Genomic DNA, 23810 nt, shown 5'->3' with positions numbered 1-23810 from the left:
TTATTAGATGATTTGGGAAAGAAATTTTGATCTGATTTAAAGTATCCTTGCCTTTCTTCATGAGTGTGTGTGTGTGTGTGAGTGTGTGTGTGTGTGTGTGTGTATGCATGTGTTTGGATTGTACTATTGTTTTGTGAGGGTTTTTTTCCAGCATGAAAGACTGAACCGAGGTCTTGGGAGTATTAATAAAGGTATAAAGTAAATATTTATTAGATGGCATGAATAATCCAGACACAAGGAAAGTGATTCAGGGAAAATGAAAATGCAATTTCAGGGGAGAAGCACTTAAGAGTGAAGGGTCAGAACCCACAGGCTCTTCACTGGCCTGGGATGTTCCCATGGTGAAAATATGAGGCATATCCACAAAGGTGTACATGTGTTAGCTGTCACAGCTAATGTGACATAACCTGTAAGGAAATATGAGACACTGAAGAACTGCATGAGAATATGGGTGAATATTGCTGCTTTCATGATTCATTACCAACTGTTTTATAATACATTTTGAAGTTACATACTTTCAGAGAATCTGTGAAATCAGGGCTTTTCCACCAGTACAGCAAGAGAAGAGCCACCAAATTCACAGCTACTTGTGTACCAAATTCTGAACAAACAGTTATGACAGTATGGTGTTCCTGATTGTAAATACTATGCGTTTGCTATGTTAATATCCATACATACTTAAACACCCAGACTTACAATGTGTCAATACTGTTATGATAATTTTATAAATATTAGAATATTTAAGATCACACAGATTACTTTGTGTAGGTACCATCACTCTCCCCATTTAATTCCCAAGGAATCTGAGACACAGAGGTTGGGTCATATATCTGGACACACAGACAACAGACATGGAAGCCAAAGTCGACAGTGGGTGCTCTGATCCCAGAATCTTTGTGCTTAGACTCTGCTGTAGGATATCTTCACTGTAACTACAACCTTACAGGAAAAGTATAATACTTTTTTTTTACGTAAGCTAAGAGTAGCGACACTTAGGAAAGCTAAGAAGCTTTCTCCAACACTTCAGTGACTCTGAAGTAATGAAATCTGGAGTTTTTATCTGCAAGGGTGCATTCTCAGCACAGGAGAGATGATGCAATGGTTAAGAGTACTTACAACTCTTAGAGAGGACCCTAGGTCATATTCTAGCTCCCATGACAAGAGGCTTACAACTTCCTGTAGCTGTGACCCTCTAATGCAGTTCCTTATATTGGGGTAAGCCCTAACTGTAAAATTATTTCTGTTGCTACTTCGTAACTATAATTTTGCTACTTTTACGGATCATAATATCAGTATTTTTGGAGGCAGAGGTTTGCTGAAGGGGCAGTGATTCACAGGTTGAAAAGCACGACCCTAGACACACATACATGCACATAATTAAAAATAATAAAAATTAAATATTTTTTGAAGAAGAAAAGTTTTAGAAACAGTAAGAAGGTTCTATGTTCTGTGTGCCAAATGGTGTCAAAATGGAATTTTTCCACTGTGGGAATTAAAACAGATTAACCTCTAAGGATAATGAAGATGCTTTATTTAATGATATTATAGGCGTGAGTTTTGAGATGCTAGTAGCAACAGGCTTTTAAAAGGTCATGATCTGGATAAGTATTATTCTATTCCAAATGCATTTTAAAGCATGAGATTAAAATGCACACATCATATGGATATTTCCCAAAATAACTCACGTTCACTAAAGAAAAAAAAAGCTTTACAGACAAACTTATAAAGAAAGGCAGGAAGATCCAAGTTTGCTGGATGAGCAGGAAGACCTGAATCTGGATTCCAGCACCCACATGAGTACCAGTTGTATGCACACTGTGGTGACTGTCTGTAGCCTCTGCTGGGAGGTGAGTGTATCTGTTACTAATCAAACAGTTTAGCAGATATCAGGCATTCCAAGTTCAGTGAGAAGCCCTGCCTCATGAACAAAGGCAAAAAAAGGAAGATTGGTAACTGACAGTGATGAAGGATGTCAAGCATCAGTCTCCTCTTTCCACACTAGCCCACATGGGCAAGTGCATCCACACCACACACATGCACACACACTCAAGTGCGCACCCACGCACAGAGGGTGGCAACAATAAAATCAGATCAAGAAAGTTTTGAAATACAAAACTTGGCATTGTACACATAGGCTCGTAGAGCTTGATACAAACAGTGCTTTTGTGTTTTCTCATTTATACCTGAATACTTCCCATATCAGTAAGCACTGTACAGAGCCTGTGAGAGATAGACTCGGGTATAACTTGATTTAATTAAGGATGCCTAGGACAGGTGTCACACCACTCTGTATCTGGGGGGTGTTTCCAGAGAGGACTGACATGTGGATCTAGAAAGTGGGAGGAGTTCTCAAATAGGTGGGGTGTCCGAATGAAGGTGAAGTGCGATTGCAGCACAGGGACAGCAATGGTCTCTCTATTCGGGAGCACTAGCTGCGCTATTACTGCTCTTTCCGACATTTTCTTCGACTCGTCAATGGGCAGTCAATAGCATGGCACCTCCACACTTTGGGCACTGAACTTGGATGGCAAAGGCATTCCACTTTCTGAATTTGGAACCAGTTCATCTCTCCAGTGTGTTGCTGGCCACTGATGGACTAACACGCCTCTATCAAGTAAGATGTACATTACACATCTCCTTTTGTAATGCAGCAAACTTTGACTAATATAGACCCTTGTATCCTATAATTGTGTCATGAGATTGCATTGTAGCCTATGCAACTTATTCCTTTGGTTGTATTGTGTATTCATCTATGAACACTAATGTAACAATTTAAACGTAAGATGAAAGTGACAGCAGGTTCACCTGTGGTCTTCATCATGGACTTTCACAGGTTGTCCTCCTCACTGAGTTCTTATGGGATCCTTTCTACGTGTGTACTCATCCCTGGAGCCCCTTCTTGAAATGATACCTGCCATACTAGATGAGTACTTTATGCCCTCAATGAGGCTTAATTATTTCTCACAGGACTCCCAATATCTTTGCAGCCTTCTGATCCTATAGATCGTATGGGCGATAATCATAAAGTGATTTTCACTCAACTACTTTCTTGGAGTGCAGTCATAACAGGGTAATTCCTAGGCCAAATAAGCATATCACTATAAGCCTTTTGAAAACAACAAACAATTTGATATCCACAGCCAGTCCCAAGATAGACACTGTTAGGACATAGCATGTGAGAATGAAGACACAGACATTCTTCAAAGCATGGTGTGTGTGTGTAGAGAGAGAGAGACAGAGAGAGACACACACAGAAAGAGACAGAGAGACACAGAAAGAGACAGAAACACACAGAAAGAGACTGAGACAGAGAGACAAATAGAGAAATTCTCTAAGCTGAAATTCCTCCATGGCTGTGACTATCAATGACAAGGGGGCATACACATTTGAGCATATAGCAGCTGGTTTGTTTGCTCCTGAGTTACGTGTGAATCCACAGAGAAAACAAAAGCTCCGAGAAGAAGGCACAGGGTGAATAGTGTAGGTAATGCTTTCCTTCCTTCACATCTTTGCTATCTGCACTCTGAGCTATTTTCTTTCAGCTGATCACAGTCTATCACTGCATCATCTGAAATTCAGTTGACTCCACCTGAAAATGAAATCCAGCTCATTACACTGACAAGCAGAAATATGGCAGCACCAAGGACTGGGAGGCCAGGAAAGTTCTTTTTTTCCAAGCTAACACAGGTGAGTGAGGTCCTACTCAGCATCCCCAGCAGCCCTGCAAACCAGTCTAGTGTGCTGTCTCCTGCTGACATTAGGTTACTTTGTAGCCCTGAGGCACTACAGGGAATTAAATGCATCATCATTACTTACTCCATCACTTCCTTTTTGTTGGAATTCAGTATCCAAAACTCGGGGCATATTTTAATTTCTAAGTGGATGAGAATCTCCAATTGAAACATAGGAAAAGTAGGTTCTTCCCCCAAGGAATGGAGAGAACTTAGCATGGTTCCTGGGGCAGGGCAGGATTCATGTGTATGGGACCCTTTAAAGAACGGGAAAATAGCACAGTAGAGGTACCAAGAGAAGGAAGAACTCTCAGCCTGAACAAGGAAGGGTACTCAAAAACAATATCACTGAGTTGTCACCAGTTATATGAAGCAACCCAAGAGCACAGAAGTGTAGATAATTAGATAAACTTGTTACCGAGCCACCAGATACCATGGAAGAATGAAAACAAGACAGAAATACCTGGATGTAACCAGCTGTGTGGTGTAGGGACTGTATCAAACCCCTCTGAGTTCCCATCACCACAAATGAATGAAAATACACAGAACACATAGCAGCATGTGTGGCACCCAGGGACCACTACTCAGATGGGTTTCTGTCCACCTTGGAAATAGGAAGAGAAGTGTCAGTTCCTCAATGGCCTTTCAAGACGTGTGAGAAGAACAACAGTGCACTGTAAAGCAGGGCTTGTGACCCAGTATCACAGGAACTCAGACTAGTGGACGACTGAGTGGGCTGGACTGCACTGCCAGGGAGACATTCACCTAACTGTGTGGCCACAGACACCAGGTGTCTGGGACAGTGACTCAGAAGAAAGTGGCGAAGATGAGAAGATGAAAAAAGGCATAGAGAGGACAGGGTGAGGAGCCAATATACAAAAATGGCCCTCATAGAGAATGATACAAAAGAACGACACGAGATTATTCACCTCCTCTTCTCTCTGCATATGCAGACACATTCTAAGTAGATATTCAAATGGGCCTTTATTGGGAAAGCGATCTGTGCTCATAATAGCAGCATCAGAAAATAGCTGGAGTGACTGAGGAGGATTGCATTGTGAATATGCGCTAAGAGATGACAATAGCGGCTTACCAGAACTCATTTTAGGAATTAATAAAAAAATGGCCCCAATAGTAATCTGCATGGTGATTCACAGGGAGAGCATCAAGAAAGTCTGCTCTTTTCTATTGATTTTGATGTGGTTTTTATTCCAGAATTATCACACCTTTAATTCTGAGAGGGCAGCACTGCTGCTGGACCTCATTTGACTGACAAATTTATGAATGATCATTATGTTAATTCACACCTAATTTTAAAAGGCTGAAGGAACAGAAACAACAAAAATACCATGTAGAGCTTTCTAGGATGCTTGGTTAAAGCCATTTTCAAGAGTTCTTTCTGACCCGTTCTTTCCCTCAATAACCATGTAATATATGTACACTGGGAACAATGTCAGAAGCACGGGTCATAAGGAAAAACAACCTCAAAAAACAAAATTCAACTGTATTTCCACCACCTGAATTCTCTTCTTTTCTGTGAGTGTTTCTCCTCCTTTGCATAGACAAGTGCATTCGGAGTGAGCACAGTGATTTTGAATCTTCATTTGGACTCAGGGCATTCTGATCACTTTTAGCAGCCACCAACAATTTGCATAGTGACGTCTTTAGGACGTCCACAGCACACACCCCTCGGCGATGCTGTCTCGCTGACACAAGCACCACGATACGTCCAGCTGCACATTACAAATGGAGGGAGTAGATCAATGTGTCTTTTGAACCAGCTTCTGGCTCTCATAGCTTCCTCAGAACTGCATGCCCCCCTTCTTTTTTCCTGCACCCTCCCACCTCAGTTCCTTTGAGGATATTGTAGGTTAATGGGAGAATAAGTTGGCCCCACAGATAATCACAGCCATTGGGAAAATTACCATAGGAAACTCTGATTCTTTCAGTCACCTAGCCAATCTGCCTACATGCTTGAAAGCAAGGAATTAGGACATCCTCCACGCACAGTTTTAAATCTTTCTTTGCTTTCCAAATGAAACGTTTATAAAAAGAAGGGGTATCTTTTATTTATTTCTGTCTTTTCACAATTAAAAAAGAAAAACAAACAGAACAAAAACAAAGACCAGACTAGATAGGCTGTCTGCTCAAGCCACCCAGCCAGCTTCCCAGGACCAAAGAATCCCCGTGGTGCCCTTGTCCTGTCACATTGCTCCAGCTGAAAAATATCACCTGGACAGAACTTGGTACTTTGGCCACAGCCACAGGGACTGGATCCCTGTTAAGTCAGAGCCCTGTCAAGGGGCTCTGGTTCTAAGAGACATTCTGAATACGACCTTAATGCATGTCCAGAGAAGCAAGGGAAGGCAGGGGATGAACATATCCTTGAATGTTGTCATGCAGGCAGAGTGATGCTCCAGCATTGATTAAAACATCACACATATGGCTAAGCTGGCTTCCCACCTGGCCTCTAAAAGGGAAAAGCTAGGGAGTGACTCTTTGTGCAAGCACAAATATTCTGCAGGGCAGGGAATATACTTTGCTTTGAGGCTGCATTTATGACAGGCGCCCAAGGTGGAGTGGAAAAGAATCCTTAAATATGGTCTCCTGTAAACTCCTACGTAAGGAGGCTTCTGCCAACAAGGACGCGCAAGGACGTGGTATATGTGTTAAAGGAGACAAGTGAGCTCAAGCTCCTTTGAAGTATTGCATTGACTAGTTAGCCTGGAATCTGCATTTTGGGTGTGTTAAACATCCTGTTTGCTCAAACGAATGACAATGGCAATATCCTCTCTTTCTTTCTGCCTCTTCTCCCTCCCTCCCTCCTCTCCTCCCTCCCTCCTCTCCTCCCTCCCTCCCTCTCCCTCTCTCCCTCCTTCTCTCTCTCCCCTCCATTTGTGCTTCTTCCATTTTCCTCCCCATGTCTCCCTCCCCACTGCTGTCTATCTCTCCCTCTAGACCCCTCCCCCACACACACTTCGAAAGATAAAAATCTAGTGCTACTTGATGATCATAAGAATGATCTATTTAAGACAAAGGACAGCCAAAATTGTGCTGGACACTTACAAAGCCGTAAACACTTTTGCAGTTAGAAGAGCTGTGTAGCTACACTAAGTCAACATTTTCTTTTTGGCATAAGCAGGATTGAGGAGTTTAAGAAATAGTAATTGGTTTTACAGGCTGCTGCATTATGGATATTTGGAGAAATACAGAGCAAGAGGTACACAGTACTGAAAACTGAGGTCAGGGAGCTGACAATCATAACTTAGAGAAGAAAAAACAGTAAGGTAGAGCAAGAGTCAGGATCAATACTCTTATTAAATACCCCGTGACCTCTTTCCCTCTGGATCTCTGGTTTTCCTCACCTTCTGGGTTAGGCTTTCCGTGTTAAATGAAGAAAACAAATAACAATGAAAGAGTCCCTTGACTGTGACTGGAATCAATGCATTTAATGTGCCCTCTAATATTTACTGCTCATGTGTTCTCACTAGATTCTTATGCAAGTATGGCTTCAAAGGGGGGACTTACTTTATTTCAGAGTTTTTCTTGTAGGATGTGACAGTCTGGCTCGTCTCAATCCTACAGCCTGTTTCCCAACATAGCCATGTGACAGAGCTTCAAGTATGCTGAAATTCAGAACATGGCAAGTCACCAAGGCTGCCGAGAGCTCTGTTTTTGTGGTGTCACTCTATTTTAAATGGCACATTCGGCTCTGGTTTCCGGAATAATGGCCATTTGTGATTGATTCTGGGTAGCTGTGCCATCTTGCTTCAATGTTAAGGCAAGATAGTTTACAATCCCTCTCCCCATTCAGACCAGTAAACAGAATCTTCACAAATTCAATTTGCCCCTTTTTCGCAGGCCTTGATGACTGCTCCTCATGTGTCCCTGTGTGTGATTTGATTCTCTATATCTAACCTGACTTGCAGATGTTCCTGTGTTCTTGTAAAGGAATCCAGGTCTCTTAGTTTTGGTGCCTAAATGCTTTCTGTCTGTTGTACTTTGATGCTGGAGTCTGAGTCATCCTTGTGGGTTCCCCATTTACTCCTTACTCCTCCACAAGTACACCTAACTTAGAACGCATTGCTAGGTGCTAGGATCATTTTCGTTTTTAGATTCAATTTCTGTGTGTAGTATAAACCAGGAGCAGAGATCTAGGAAACACCCATTTGAATTCGGTTGAAAGAATATTTTAAAATTCTGTTAGCTGAAAATGTCCAGATACTGTTCATAATTGATTAACGTTACTAGGAGGTTGTAGAGTAAAAAGATGCTGATTATATCACAGCATTCTTGCACTCTTTCTGCCTCTTCTTCTGCATGTTTCCTGAGCCCTATGGTGGTGGGTTGGTGTAGATGGCCCATCTGGGGCTGAGAACTCACGATCGCTTCTACACAGTGCTTTAAACAGTAGTGCATCCCTGCATTAACCACTCTCCTTACCCTCTCTGACCAAAACGGGGGACATCACAAATCTACAGGTATGGAGACAAATATTTAGAAGGCAGTTTGAAAGCATGACCATCTAGAAAAACGCTATCAGTAGGTTCTCCCTTAGGCATATGGCTTACCTCGCCATGGTTTTTTGACAATATTTATAGTACCAGGCATGAAGTGGTGGGTTAATCCCACCAAGTCTTGCCACAATTGTAGCAGTGGATACATCTTGCCTGGCAGGTGGGTATTATAGCATGTAGGATCCAGCACTGAATAAAACCACTGATATCCTTCTTCCTCCTTCAGCCTTCATAGCACCTCCCAACACTATAAAGTCTAAACAAAAGGAATGGCTTCCCGGTCACTTAAAGGCTGATTTCTCTGTGTGTTGCAAACAAAATATATGGTCTCTTTGGCTGCAAGGTCTTACCATCTTTCTGTGGGGCCCAACCTAGTGCAATGACAATGGCCTGCATTCTTCGGGATGCCTCTGGGACCTACTTGACCAGTGACTCATAGGGAGGCAAAGCATGACTGCTACTGGGATTTTCATTTAATAAACTTGTGTCTTCTGGGAACAGCATGGCTCACTGATGTGGGATACTTTTGATCAAACTCTATATAATTTTATGATGGGCTTATGACACACATACTTAGTTTTGGTTACTCATTCTTCCCCTCTCCCCATACCCACTTAACCAGTAAGCATTCTCTCCTTGTTCTTTCAGGTCACGCTCTGTTCTACCAAACCCTCTTGTACATGTATATATTTCTTAAATCGCAAGATTGCAGGCTTCCAAGTAACCTCTTCATGCACACTTCATTTTAGCTGAGCCTTTCCCTGGCTCTTCACTCCTCCATCTTCATCAACCTGCTATGTGTTTGAGCCCCAGTATGCTCCATCACTACTTCCATTTCACTTATATTCTACTATTCCCCCTTTCCAAAAGGTTTTCCCTCACCCTGTACCAGCAGTTCATTCCTAGCTTCCCAGATTAAAAACATGCTAAATACACAAAATATTTGAACACACACACATACATGATGCATATAATGAATAAATACTTGTAAAGAAACCCATAAAATTGGATTTTTAACTGAGGTTTAAGGGGTTACATAGGGACTTTTACGCCCAGGGTTTTAGTAACTACTATCAACAAAACGCATGACACTAACACTCATAAAAAGGAAACTGAAAGCTGAACAAAAGTAAGAACTTCATTTTAAAGAAGTTGAATGTTTTGGCATGCAGAGTATCATACAAATTATATCACTGGAATTAAAACTATGTTGGAGAAGGGATCTTTTTCCTCAAAACTGTAGGATGACACCCTGTGGTAACACCATAGAGAACATGGATCCTGCCCTCTGTTCTCTGTGGCTTGCCAGAACTCTGTGGCTTGCCAGAACACTGTGGCTTTCTTTAGGGACCAGGTTGGAAACCTGTGATCTAGGAATTATGATACTTCCATCTTCCATAATTCCTGAAAATTTGCTATATACAATTTTTTACAAATTTTATATACTTTAATGATAAAATATTTCCTTTATAATATTTAAAAATCACAGAAAACAATATCTTACCACCATCAACTAATTCCTGTTAACATTTTTATTTATATTACTTACTTTCTAATGTGGGGTGTGTGTATGAGTGTGTGTGTGTGTGTGTGTGTGTGTGTGTGTGTGTGTGTGTAATTTCTCCGTTATGAAATTGGGATTAAATTCTACCTTTTGATTTTTAATTGAGTTTTAAATTTAAAAGTTATGTTAAATTTAAAAGTTATGCTAAATTTAAAAGTTATGTTTTACATGGTCTCCTAAATATCACTAAGCATTTTCATTTTTGTACAACATAATATTTATATGGGTGAACTAAACTCCCATTGTTATAGGTCAGAGTTTTTGTCCTGCAGACATGTAGACCTACCTGATAAGTATACATTGGCAAAAAGTAAAAGAAAAAAATAGAGAAAAGAAAACATTCTGCACAAAATCACAAAGCAAGTACTCAACAAATTTAATGCTTTTCCTACCAATTCAAGTAACTTATGGGAAAGAAGTCATTTTCCTGTTAGTATTGATTACAGTTACTTCATGCCAGCTATATTTGTTAGTAAGAGAGCCACAGCTGCCCTCCCTTGTTGTTGGAGTGAATTGATTTACTTGAATTACCCAGATTTTTCTAAACTATGGATCTCTTTCTTCTTCCAGAGAGAAAAGTTGAGTCAATACTGAGTCTGAAACAGTCTTCAGAGAGTCAGGGAGAGGTCATCTTTGTAAGAAGCGCATCTCCTTGAGGATGCACTCTCTGCTCTCACTAGTGACATCAAAATGTTCTTCCTGCAGTCACACATCATCTAAGCACATTGAGGATGTGGCTTGCAATGGCACCCCGGAAACTGAGGATGGATCCATTCCACTTAGATTGCAGCTGGCTATACAGTCAATGATTGATGTTCCAAAGCAAGAGGATTAATACAAAATAAATCGAGATAACTCATGTTTCAAACTGTCCAGACAGGAGTGAAAGTTCAAGAGGTAGGAAGGTAGCAGCTGACTGGAAACACACACCCTGCCTCCTCACTACCTTCCAGGGTCTTTGGCTAAGTCACCTAGGCTTGGTGTTCTACTCTATAAACAGAAAAGCGGAAAAGCATCTGCCACCATCCAAAAAAGGATACAGTGAACGTGTACTCAATGACATAGTCACCTTAGAATGAGCCAGATATGTTTCTAACCTGACTTTGGACAATGAGCTCTTCCAAAGCTAAACAGGATAAAAACGTGAAGGTCACAAAGAATCCGTATCCTCTGCTGCATGGTGAAACTCCCCTTCCCCTCATTTCTAAGAGTAGCATTGCACCACACAGATGTAAAATGCACACAATCTAGGTAACAAGTCAGCAAGGGGCAAACCATTCCTTCTATGGAAAATTAACCAGGGAGGGAGCTTCTTGGATAACTCCATGTTTAAAATCTAGGTTTTGGTTTTTAATTTATTTGGTCATTTGATTCAAAATACTGCAAATTCTAAATGTTATAGGTGATCTTCTTAATGAAGTTCTTTTGAAGTGAGTGGAGGTCAGGGCTTAAGCTAGTGCTCACTAGTAGAATATCATTTAATACATGAAATGGCCTATGCTTGACATCAAGCACTGAATAAAATAAAGAAATCAAACAAAAGTCAAAATTAAAAGTCTCTTCAACTAGAGCAGACACCCAAGTATCCCCACACATACAAAATCCACTTCATGGCTTATTAATTATTATTTAAACTATGCTAAGTAGATTCAGAAGTCAATGGAGTTGAGTGTTTTTTGGGGGGAGTTTTATTAGTTGATCACTATGTCAAGACAGATTTTGGTGAAGTACTTGGAATTTCAGAGTATCCTTTTCATAAATAGAAATATTTAGGAGCTCCATGAGTAATATAGTTTGGAGTCTATTTTATTCATTTAAAAAAAATATCCAAATCCTCTTTCTTGTCAGTGATGGATAGTTAAATCCAAAAGTCTGCATAGACTTCTAATCAATTCCCCATTTGTTACCATTATATAAAAAGTAATTGTCAAGGGCCAAGGAGGGATGCAGTTCAGTGGTCAGGTACTGGTCTCCCATATATAAAGTACTGGGCTGAAACATAACCCCCCCACACACACACTCGTTGATGGATTTGTTTTGAAAGACTCATTGGTAGTCACAGCCTAGATTTTGCAGAGTGACACTCATTTTAAAAGTTGAAATGTTTCGAGCCAGGCGTTGGTGGCTCACGCCTTTAATCCAAGCACTCAGGAGGCAGAGGTAGGTGGATCTCTGTGAGTTCGAGGCCAGCCTGGTCTACAGAGCAAGTGCCAGGACAGCCTCCCAAACAATACAGAGAAACCCTGTCTTGAAAAACCAAAAAAAAAAGTTGAAATGTTTCCATTAGCATTCTAACATTTGAATCCTAATGCTCTTTTGTCTTGGACAGTGTGTTCAAACTGGTTACCTTTGACCTTAACACTCATTTTATAGCCATGAGTATGGGTCAGTGATGACTACAGAATAAAAATTATTTTTGTTGTTTTGGAAGGTGTTTCTCTCCATGAAATGCTGCATGGGAAAGCTAGGTAAGGATCGTGGGTGAGAAACATTTGCTGAGTTTACATTTGCAATGTGGTCATGCTGAGAAGTAGTTTCCAGGGGAAATATTTCCAGTCTGCAGCAGAAGGCAGGATGCAAATATCACCTTCTTTTCCCCATAAGCACATACTCACAGGTATTTTTAGACTTAATACTCTCAGCAAAACATTGTTCTTGAAAATAATAGTTATGAGTTGTTTTATGACGATAGTGTCAGCTAAACTTGGTTAGATGTTGTGTTTTTGCTTATGTTTTAACTATCATCCAATTCCAGAATCACAAAGATGACCCTTAAATGTTGAAAAGAGCCATAAAGAAAGAACTTTTATTTTTCCTAAGTTTTGTTGTACTGACTGGTTTCCACCAACATAGATGGGTAGTTCCAATAGCTGGATGGTTTGTCTCTCTCTGTCTGCCAACTATAGCCATCTCTTCCAGGAGGTCACTCTCATATTTCATTTCAAAACTTTTATGAAAGCAGAATGCTTCTTTTGTGTATTTATATTGTAACATACATTTCTATCTTTAATTGTTTTCTGAATACAAATATGAAACATACTTTGTTTATAATTAGTGAATTTAGTTGGGTGTCTTTCTAGAATAGTAGAAGAAATGGGAATGTATATCATACCAGTAGATGGAAATTACTGGCTTACTTTAGTGAATTATAGAAAATTAAAAGGCATAGCCTTAATGCTGTCATATTCAACTTAAAATTCAGTTTTCAAAGGGAAATAAAAGGAGTCACAGAAGTGTTCATGGCCCTTTTACATCACACAGCACATAATGAATAATCTTTCATGGTGGATTTCTAAATGTTTTGCTTTGTAGACTTAACAGTTTGACTTTCTCTTTCAAAATCTTAACAGAAGTCTGAGACTACTACTCACATGAATACATTCTATTCTTTTTATACAGATTATTTATTTGGAATACTGGAGAATGAATTCATGCCAATCAAGGTGCTTCCCACTGGGCAATATCCCAAGCACTAAGGGTCACATTAACTAGATGAGACTCTGAAGAAATTTCTTCTGAAATGAGAGGCCTAAGACCTTTCAGGACACTCTACAGTCTGTAAGTCTACCAGTGCCTCAGCTTCTTAGTCTGCCAATCAACCAGTCACTACTGAGCACATAAGTGATAAAGATTACATTACTAATCAGCGAATATGACATTTTAATCCTTTCCCTAGGAAGGCAAAGTGAATGGAAAGCAAGTTTTCCTAAAATCATAGTGGTTGTACTGTACTATAAAGGAAGCAGAGTGTGGGGACCAACCTAGGGTATACCCAGGAAAAGTCCAAACAGATCTACATACAGTTCAGACTCAAAGTATAGAAAAAAATTGCCCACTGACATTTAAACTGTGAGTGTAGGAAGATTCAATCTCTCAATTTTTGTAAAGAGTGGGAGTCAAATAACCAATTTTTCATTGGAAAACTTATATACTTTTAATGAATGCAGTGAAATCAAATGATTAACATGCAACCTAGTGTATTTTGGAAACTCTGTGACAACTGATGGGTGTTTTTTAATCTGTTTCCCTAAAACACTTAAACTGGTCAGAGAGGTTAAAGCTACAGTATGTAGCATTGCTACATTGAAAAATTAATGTGGTTCTGAAAGAGATATATTCTACGTTTTGTTCTCTAATTGTTGCTGATGCCTGTACTTCATGGATCTCCTAGTGATTCAGGCAGGGATTTATTTCACTGGCTGGGGTTTAGACATTCATTCATTAGCATCAGACAAGAGATGACCAAGTTTAATTTAACACCACTGTAAGATCCAGTGGCAGTTAGGATATAGAGCTAGCATTTCCTAGAATAATGCTTGCCTCACAGATGCTGTAAATCAAGCAGGACCTACCTACATAAGAAATATGTAAAGGCAAAGTGTAATGACTCCTAAGAGTGTGTGAGTGGGGAGGAGGGACAGATCCAATTATCAAAAATACAAAGATAGAAAATTTAACACACACTTAGTGACATGAAAAGATGGCTACCATATATAATGTCAAAGAAATATAAAACAATGCTTAGAGTGTGGGCCACTTGTGAAATTGTATGTCTGAGTGTGTGCTTATGTACTCATGGGAAAAAGTGGAAAGTGGCTATATCCATACATTAAAAGTAATTATTTCTTAATAGTAAGATTACAGATGCTTTTTCATTCTTCTTTTATATGTTTCTGTATTTTTCCCTTCTGCAATAAGGATATATAATTTTAAGGTGACCAAAATTATGGAAAGACAAAATTAACTATATTAATAAAGCGTGCCTTACGTAGACTATCTTCATTGCAATAATCTCAGCTCTATTACAGATAATTTAATACAAAGGGCACTTTCCCCAAAGAGGAATGGTAGTTTAAGAAGCACCATTTGCTACTTGGCTACAGCTGAATTACCAACAGTCACATAAAACACATGCCATGTTATTAGTAATAATAACAACAATAATGATAACAGAGAAGTCAGTCTTGTGGCAGATTTATATAATCTTAAAATCCAGATTACTGGGCCAGGATGATAGCAATTTCTTACTTAAAGAAAATTATAAACTTTATTGTTAAATAATCTTGCAAATAAATAAAAATACCACATACTACTATTAACAAGACTTGAAGTCTATACAACTCAATAAATTTTACATAGCTAAAATAAGCCATTGGAATACAGGCTATGGAAATTTACACTAAATTTTATACTTCTGGTATTAAATATATTTTATGCACTCACCCACCATCAAAACCAAAATACCCATGACAGAATTGGAAACCTACCAGCTTCGTGTCGCCTTTCATTACCCTTCCCCACCAACTGCATTCAGCCCTGCATTCAGGATAGCAATTTCAAAGCTAGCCAGGCTTGTATAGCAAGTTCTAGGTTAACTCATGAGAAATGCACAGATGTATATGTACATATATTCATATATATATACATACATATACAAGAATATTTAAGGCAAATTTTTGACATTGCATACTTTTGAAATGTATAAAAGTGTTTGTCTAAGAAAATGCCAGATTTATCAGACTTAATATCTCTTATTTTTGTTTGGACTACCATTTTTTATCTCAAGAACAAGCAGGTAGGAAGAAGCATAGGCAGAATGGCAGAAGTGCTCTTAAGATCCAGGACCCTTGACAATCTCAATTTGGTCCCAGGTGCAAGGAAAACAATGTTACTTCCCATTCTCTATTTTCTTAGAAACCAAAACCATACTTTGTTATAAAATAAATGCATATTAGTCTAGTGAAAGTCTGACTTCCTCTTGGCCAATGCCTCTGTGCTTCTGGGAATTATTAAGAAGTTCAGATTTTGGTCCAAAATATATTAGTGGTGTGTTTCTCTTTTCTTTTCTCTTCTTTTCTTTTGAAAATCACCTATATGTCTGGGCACTGGTGGTGCACACCTTTAGTCCCAGAATTTAGGAGGCAGAGGCAGGTGGATGTCTGTGAGTTCAAGGCCAGCCTGGTCTATAGAGCAGCAATTCTGACTCATAAGACTTGGGATGTAACACCTGGTTGGTGGTTTCTTAAACACAAACTTGGACAAAGTTTAGCTTCCCTGAATCAGTTTTCACTTATTATGAACAATCAAAACCAATCAAAATGATCATCAAAAGAACATTTCTTTACATAATAAACTGTTGGATTTAAGATTAAAGTAACTTTGAGAAGTATGAGATTATATTCAAATAAGGTGTAATGGTAATTTGAATAGTAATGTTTCATCATTAACTGCTTTACATCTGTGTATCTTATGTCCTCCAAGGAATTTTTGTGTTGCTAGTATATACAGATTCTGCTAATCAGATAAGAGCTCTACAAATAGTTGTTAGTAAATTGATTAATTCACTCTGCTTGAAAAGGCGATTTAATTAATGGAAATATAGAGGCATATGTAAATGGAGGGTAAGTAACTGATTTCTCTGAGTGAAAACCAAGTATAAGCCTAGTTTGTTTATTTCAATACTAACTAATATTGAAGCTTCCAAGATAAATTTGATTGTCTTTTAAGTTTCTTTTTTGAGAGAATAAAAAGCATTGACCTTTTTATGAATTAACAATAACATGAAATATTTTTGACTTTCCAAATATAAACTTTCAGCCACCCAGAAGGAGACTCACAGTGTGAAATCAAAATTACAGAATACTCTGAGGTCATTTGAAGAGATTGGAAACATCATATCATAAAGCAGTAAGTTAAGTGTGTGTTTCAATTATTACAAGATTCAAAATGGCTTACATACCAATAAAATATTTTACTCTAACATTCCAAAAAGAGCAGTATTGTCAAGACATTGTTTGAGCAAAACGCAATTAACTGTTCCATACTACTTTAAACACACCTTAAACAATAAATTATATATAGCCTTCATTCACTTTTTTCTAACACCCCACTAGGTGTTAGAGTAGACCCCACTAGGAAATACTACAGTTTTCAAAATCTGCCAAACGATAGAGAATCATTTTAATACAATTATTTGACATTACTCTCTGTGAAGTTGCTGGTAAGCAAAGACACAGTTGAATCTCTGTACCCTGTTAGGACTACATAATAAATTTCCAGATAGATGACCAATCACTTTATTTTAAAGTAATCATACTTGGCAATTAGGAGCACATTATGAAATGGAGTCTACAGCAACAAATGTCAAAGTATCCAATGCCATACAGCTAATCTGAACTCTTTGAAGGATTTAATTTACTCTAGTAAACTAGGTGTGTGCTTTTAGGAAGAAGTATAGTCCATCCCAGAAAAGTGCACGTCTGGACCATAAGCTGGTAACCTCGATGACAGAGAAGCACACATAACTATCTACACGCACTTTCAAGAACTTCTATGCTTTGCATATCTAATCTTAATTCTTTCTGTGAAACTGAAACTCACTGACCATATTCCAGGTTCCAAAAAGTAGCAATTGTCAATACCCTATATAAAAGCAGAAGCTTATGTGAAACAATTGATGGCTATGTCTCAATTTCCTCTCCTCCAGATTAAATAGTACTAGTTTATTCATCCTTCTCCAGAGATAGGATCTGGCACTATAACTGAGTCTAACAACAGTGCATTTTCTAAGCCATGACCAATGGTGATGCACTTCTGTTCAGACTGTACCAGCTTTGTCCATAAAACCATGTCCAAAGTCAGGAAAAAGGAAAGAAACCAAAGTACCAGGCTACTTGCTTTCCATTTATGAAACAGGTCCAGCTATTTCGTGACTTAACTTTTAAAAGTTTACTGTAGACATTTGACATTTTATTTTAGGAAGTCAAAATTTATATTTAATACTACAGTGTGAAATGTGCTATAAATTCTTTTTTTGCAATGACATACAAGCCCAATAACTACTTCCTTGACCTACTCCATATAGTTCTTATAAATAGGCACATGGTAGCAAGAGTTTAGACTTGTGAATACACATAAGGCATGGCCATAGTAAATTGAGTCACTAAGCATCATTCCTGTCTACAAACCAAATAATATAATTCTCAAGAAAATAAAACTAAAATCCCCAATGACATAACATTATAAATTAGAGGTAAGTGTGTAAGATAAAATGAAAGATTAAGATGAAAGGGATCTATTATTTTGCATTGTAAGATACATTCTCAATGGCAGCAGTGGTGGGAAGATTGGAAGATACAATGCATGTATTTGATGCATGTAACATTGCTAACACACTTTTACCTGAAAGGTTTTTTTCTGGCTTTAGTTCAATGAAATCCATTATCCTAGGTGGTAATGGAGCCCTGTATGTCCCAGTCTCAGACGTCTTTAGTATCCTGAGCTGTCTTAAAGCCTTAGCCCAGGAAAAGGTCAGGCAGATATCTGAGAGCATTTATAAACTACAATTGCCCCCATTTCAGCGACAAGCCACATCCTCCTGGCAAGCTTAGCTCTCTCTTGTTCATTTCATTGTATGAGCAGGCTAATTCGGGAAAGACTAGCCTGGGGTCCTTGAGAACACTTAGGCTTTTAAAACCATCCTACTTCCCTACTGAATCACTTACAGGAGACATACAAGGACAGAACATTAGAGAGAGCTATAAAATGGTGGTGGGCACCGAAGGAATGAGCAACAAATATCAACACAATTAAATAAAGCGAATGCCTCTCCTCTACCAGTACAACTGTGCTGGCTGGGGCACACCACACCGCTTTGAAAAGGATGGGTCAGGATTTCAAGCAAATCAATGTGTTTCAACATTTACTTGAGAAAATGCAATATGCTAAATAATACTCCAAGCCGCCTCCCTTTCCCATCATTGTAAATTCAGGGCCCTTAACATAAGCCCACAAACCCAATCAAAAATAGCAAACTATGAATTAGCATCTAGTTCTCTAACATGGAGCAAATGACAAGCATCTGTCCTAATTGGTCACAATGAACCTAAGGGCCAATAACAAGAATAAATGTCAAATTAATCCAAATGAAGCCAATGAAAATCATGCACAAGACAAGCATGGTGCCTAAAACATGCAATTACTTCCAAGAATGTAAAGGCATAAATAAACCATAAAAACGGTAGTAAATCAAGCATGCCATGCATATAAATACACTCTACAAATGGAACACACCTGCCAAGTAACATGTGCACATACAATGTGTATGTATGCCGATGTGTGTTTTCACATATACATTAATACACATCCTGAAAAAGGAACTCTGGGTCTCAGAAATGGTTTTTCAACAAGAATATGTTAAAGTGTGAACCGGGATGCCTAATTCTGGGACTACCTGAGCACTGAAACAAATAAGCAAAATCACCTTATAATTAGGCCAACAAGGTTGAGACACTAAATGTGTTTTCGAGGGAAGGCCCAACCCTTTTTGTAAGACCTGCAAATGAAACGGTTGCTTTCAACTATACCCTCTTCTTGCTAGGTCCTTTCTACCCCCTGATTTTGTTGCTAAGCTTGAGGGAAAAGGAATCCCGGTGGTTCAGTTGGTATTCGGAGCCAGTTCGTGATAAAAATCAAAACATCATTTATCTTTTTCCTAAAACACAAGAGGATGCCTCTCACTTCTCTCCCCAGCAACCTTGCTGTCTCTCCATCCTCATCTCTGTTTCAACACCCCCAACCCCCCTCCTAGTCTGAGAGACGCGAGTCATTGTTTAAGTCTAGGCCACAAATATATACACAAGTCATTTAATAACCAGCTGGATGAAGAAGGTAGCCCCAGAACCTCCTACTCACCATGCTGAGACGAGGAGACGATGCTGCAAGGAGGGAGAGCTGCAAACTGAATCCATTTTCCTTGTGACCGACTCGGATGTAGCCTCTGAAGCCAACATCAGCAGCGGCTGCTGGGATTTTTTTCCCCTCCCTCTCTGGTTAGCGATGGTGCGATAGGAACCACCCTTCCCAGCTCCACTAGAGTACCAGCAGCAGAGGCGGCAACAGCGGCGGTGGCGGAGGCAGCAGCAGCAGCAGCATCACTTGAGCCTCCTCCCTCTCGGAGGATGGTGTGAGCTCAGAACCAGCCAGGAACTTGCAGCAGACACCTCCTCAGGCTCCTCCTTTCCTTCCCCACCCCCACAGCCCCACCCCTGCTGCGGTAGAGGCAGCCGGCCTGGCAGCTGCTGGTTGCCATGGCAATGGCCAATTGCAAGTGGCAAGCTAAGGGGGAAGGGAGAGGAGCTAAGCAAGTTGCAGGGGCTGGAGTAAAACTCAGTCTTTGCCTCTGAGGTGCTCTTGGTCTCTCCTAAGGCAAGTTTCAGGTAGTCTGAGATGTGCCCTGGGTGAAATTACACCAGGAGAGAACGGCTAAAATTGAATCTAAGTTGAAATATAGCGACGAGTTTAACATTTGCTTGCATTGTCTATAAATTTTAGATAAAATATGTTACATTTTCTATTGGAAAAAATAAAATGAGAAGATTATGTAGCGTGATGGGAGGCTGTTATCACGCCAAAGTTCTGCGTCCTTGGTAGCATCTTTTGCTCAATGCCACTCAAGGTTGTTAAAACAAAACAAAACCAGTTGCCTGCTGCGTTCCTTTACTGTGGGCCAGTTTGTTCACAAGTCATTTTGGTATCACCATTTTCCCAACTTGTCTCCTGAAAAGGACCTAATGGTGTTGACACCACCAGCAACCCCCCCCCCAACCGCCCGCGGGCTCACACAGTAGGAAAAGGAAGTTAGAGCAAAACAAACCGGAAATACCTTTGAACAGCCAAGATTCTCGGCAGCACTAGATAGTGGACAGTTCCAAACCATCTGGCTTCAGACTCCTGGAGGAAATGTTATAGGCAAGCAATTCCATGCTATTTTCATGGATGCCCTTTAGGAGTTCCGAAGCCAGCTGGTAGTGAGGGTGATAGGCAGGAGAAAAGCAAGGGAATTTGCAGTGTTGCGTTCTGCTTCAAACCATAAATTATAGATGAACTAGAATTTGTCTCGGGCAGGAGTTGTAAAGATTGATTGAGATAATGCACTAAAAGCCCTTGGCTTGTAGTAAGCATACAGTAAACATTTACTATTATTAGTGAGAATGGTAGAAAGGTACACTGTAGACACCACTTAATCTAAAATCTTTAAGGGAAAGATACAACAATTCCAGGTAGGGGAGAAGTTGCTAACTATATGATAGCTGTGATGGTTGATGATGGTGATGGTGATGGTGGCAGTGTTCTAAGAGTGTTTTCTTAGATTTGACAAGTTAGAACGCTGCAAATCTTGGAGAGTAGATGTAATTTTTAAAATTGGCATACAATAAAATGAATGAGAAAACTTTAGTTAAACTAGAGACTTCTAAGATTTCAGTTTGCTCCAATGTCCGCCTGTCTGTCATTCCTCCACAGAACAAAACTAATCTTTATGTTTAATTCATGCAGGTTCAAGTGAATTGACACAGATCTCCGAGAAACCAGGAGGCCAGGCTCCATCTCTGATCTTTATTAAAACTGTGTTCAGGAAATACTACAAATCCTCATGAGTAATTGTGAGAACTAAGTAAGCTGATGTATACAAAATATACACCCAATGCCCAATGCATAGTGCCTGTGCATTGAATACTACTTATAATTATTGCTGCTTATACATAGGATTGAATTTGAACATGTATGAGGATTTTATTTTCCTGGATAGACCTTACTGCCACAAGCATGTTCTTCCATTGCTGACTTAAAGATGACCAGGTGGCCATGGGAAAGTGCAGCTCATTCTTGGCATTTGATATCTGAGTCCCCTCCAAGGAGAGCCCATCTCCTGGTTTGGGCAGGAGCCACCCTTAGCTCCTGCTAGAGCCTCAGCAATAACAGTCTGCTCTCATTCCTGAACATCCACACATGTGTAGAGTACCACTGTCGGGAATGGTTGTGCACATTTTGTTTCTTTTTGTTTCCTCTGCATTTAATTGTCTTCTGTCCCCTCAGAGATGGAGAGAAAGAAGCTGCTGGCTATAAAGCCAAGACTACAGGGATGGAGGGCAGAGTTTGACCATGGACAGAGCACCTTACCATGTGCTCCAAGAGCTGACCTAACCAGGTAGGCCTGAGGGATTCTGGAGTCCTTGGGAAATATTTGGTGTTTGAACAACTTTCCAACTTAACTACTCTAAGATACCACCTCCCTTCCTCTCCCCAGTCCCCTCTCCCCCATCCTCCTGCTTGCTGTGTCTACAGTGCTATCATTATTTGTTAGTAGTTTGCTTTAAACATTTTTGCATTACTTATGTTTTACTTTGTATCTATTAGTTTTTTTTTTTTCAATGAAATTTGTTTCTGACTTCAACAGAGCATGAGAAATTTTTTAAAAATCTAAAGATGCTGGCACTGGAGCCAACAAACTCATCAAAAGATGTTCAGATAGGATTATTAATTCAGAGCCAACCTAGCTATAAGAACCAAACAGCATAGTAACAACAACAACAAAAAGCAAAGAAAGTATTGACACCTTAGAATAAATCCGAAGGCCAATTCTTAATGAAATATCTTAATTAAATGTATAATTATTTTAATTAAGAAAAGAAAAATTAATGTCACTCCTCCCTCTTATTGTTTTACTTTAATATGCTATAACATATATTATAGCAATGTCTTATAATTATAGCATAGCATGCTATAAAAATTGCAAAATATTATATGGTTTAATATAACTACTACAGTATATTCCATAATAGCTCATATAAGCTACCATATAATTTTAATAACCAACTTCTATCTTAGTTCAGGTTTCTCTTACTGGGAAGAGACAATATGACCGAGGCAACTCTTACAAATAGAAACATTTAACTGGGTCTGGCTTACAGTTTCAGCTTAGTCCATCATGAGCAGGAAGTCAGAATGAAACTGAAGGGGCATGGCTTGAGCATTTAAAACCTCCAAGCCCACCCTGAGTTGCACACACTTCTTCCAGCAATGCCACACCTCCTAATAGCACCACTCCCTATAAGGGGGGGCATTTTCATTCAGACCACCACAGTAACCAAACCTGATGAGGTGAGTCTAGTCTCTAGGACTACATGGTAAAAAGTGAGAACCAACCTCTGCAACTGCAAGTGGTCTTCTCATGTGCATCATAACATTGACATAGCAAGGAAACACACACACACACACACACCACAACCACAACTCACATTACACAAAATAAACAAGTGTATAAGCAGCAATGCAGCTAGAGAAATGGCTCTGTGGGTAATATACTTGCTGCACAAACATGAGAACTGAGTTCAGATTCCAGCACTTACATAAAAGCTGGATATGACAGAACTCACCTGTAATCCCAGCATCAAGGGCAGAGATAGTCAGATCATGGGAATTTGCTGGCTGCTAGCCTAGCTGAAATGGCAGCCTCCAGGTTCAACAAGGGATCCTATCTCAAAAAATAAGATGGAGAGAAGAAGAGGACACCTCACTGTCACCCCCTGACCTTCACATATGTTTGTACATATGAGCAAGCCCTCACATACATGTGCACACCCACACATACCACACACATGGAGAACATACACATGGTCACATCCAAATCATCCTGATCTGGAATAACACAATTCAAAACCCAAATACATCTTAAAATGACAACAAGAAGAAGATAATGGCAACAAAATCTTTGACAACAGGAGATAGGAGGTAGTTCACTGAGGAAAGTCCTTGCTGTATATATGTGAGGACTCTTACTTGATCCTTAGTAACCATATAAAAGCTGGAAAAGGTATCAATATCTGTAAATCCAGAGCAGGAGTTGATGGTACAGATCTCAGATTCCAGGGCCTTGCTTACCAGCCAGTCTAGCTTTAACAGATAGTTCTAAGATCAGTAAAAGTTTTATCCTCAAAAAATAAGACAAAGACCCAACCAAAGAAAGACATGTCGAGGGCAAGTTTTTATTGCTCTACAGGTGGTCAAATGGACAGGTGTATCCCCATCATCACAGAGGGGGACACACATACACACAAACTCTGGCATCAACTTAAGTCATCCTCTGTGACATCTTAAGAAATGCGTTCATGTTAGTGAATGGTGCATTTCCTTTCTTGATTATTCTCTTCCACTTTACTG

At 39.5% G+C, this 23810-nt stretch overlaps 1 protein-coding gene across 2 annotated transcripts in view; it reads right to left on the bottom strand.

Annotated features, from left to right (window-relative positions):
- Jakmip2 (janus kinase and microtubule interacting protein 2) overlaps nt 1-19811 on the bottom strand; it is a 142699-nt gene extending 122888 nt beyond the window's left edge. For both annotated transcript variants that reach the window (XM_005069166.4, XM_013112736.3), the window contains exon 1: nt 19506-19811. The gene's annotated coding sequence lies outside the window, so the exon portion shown is untranslated. The remainder of the gene's footprint in view (nt 1-19505) is intronic.
- Between the last annotated feature and the right edge of the window lie 3999 nt (nt 19812-23810).

Source organism: Mesocricetus auratus, unplaced genomic scaffold, assembly GCF_017639785.1.
Source record: "Mesocricetus auratus isolate SY011 unplaced genomic scaffold, BCM_Maur_2.0 Super-Scaffold_6730, whole genome shotgun sequence".
NCBI lineage: Eukaryota > Metazoa > Chordata > Mammalia > Rodentia > Cricetidae > Mesocricetus > Mesocricetus auratus.
Note: the sequence above shows the minus strand (reverse complement) of the source record. Positions and strands in the feature narration are given on the sequence as shown.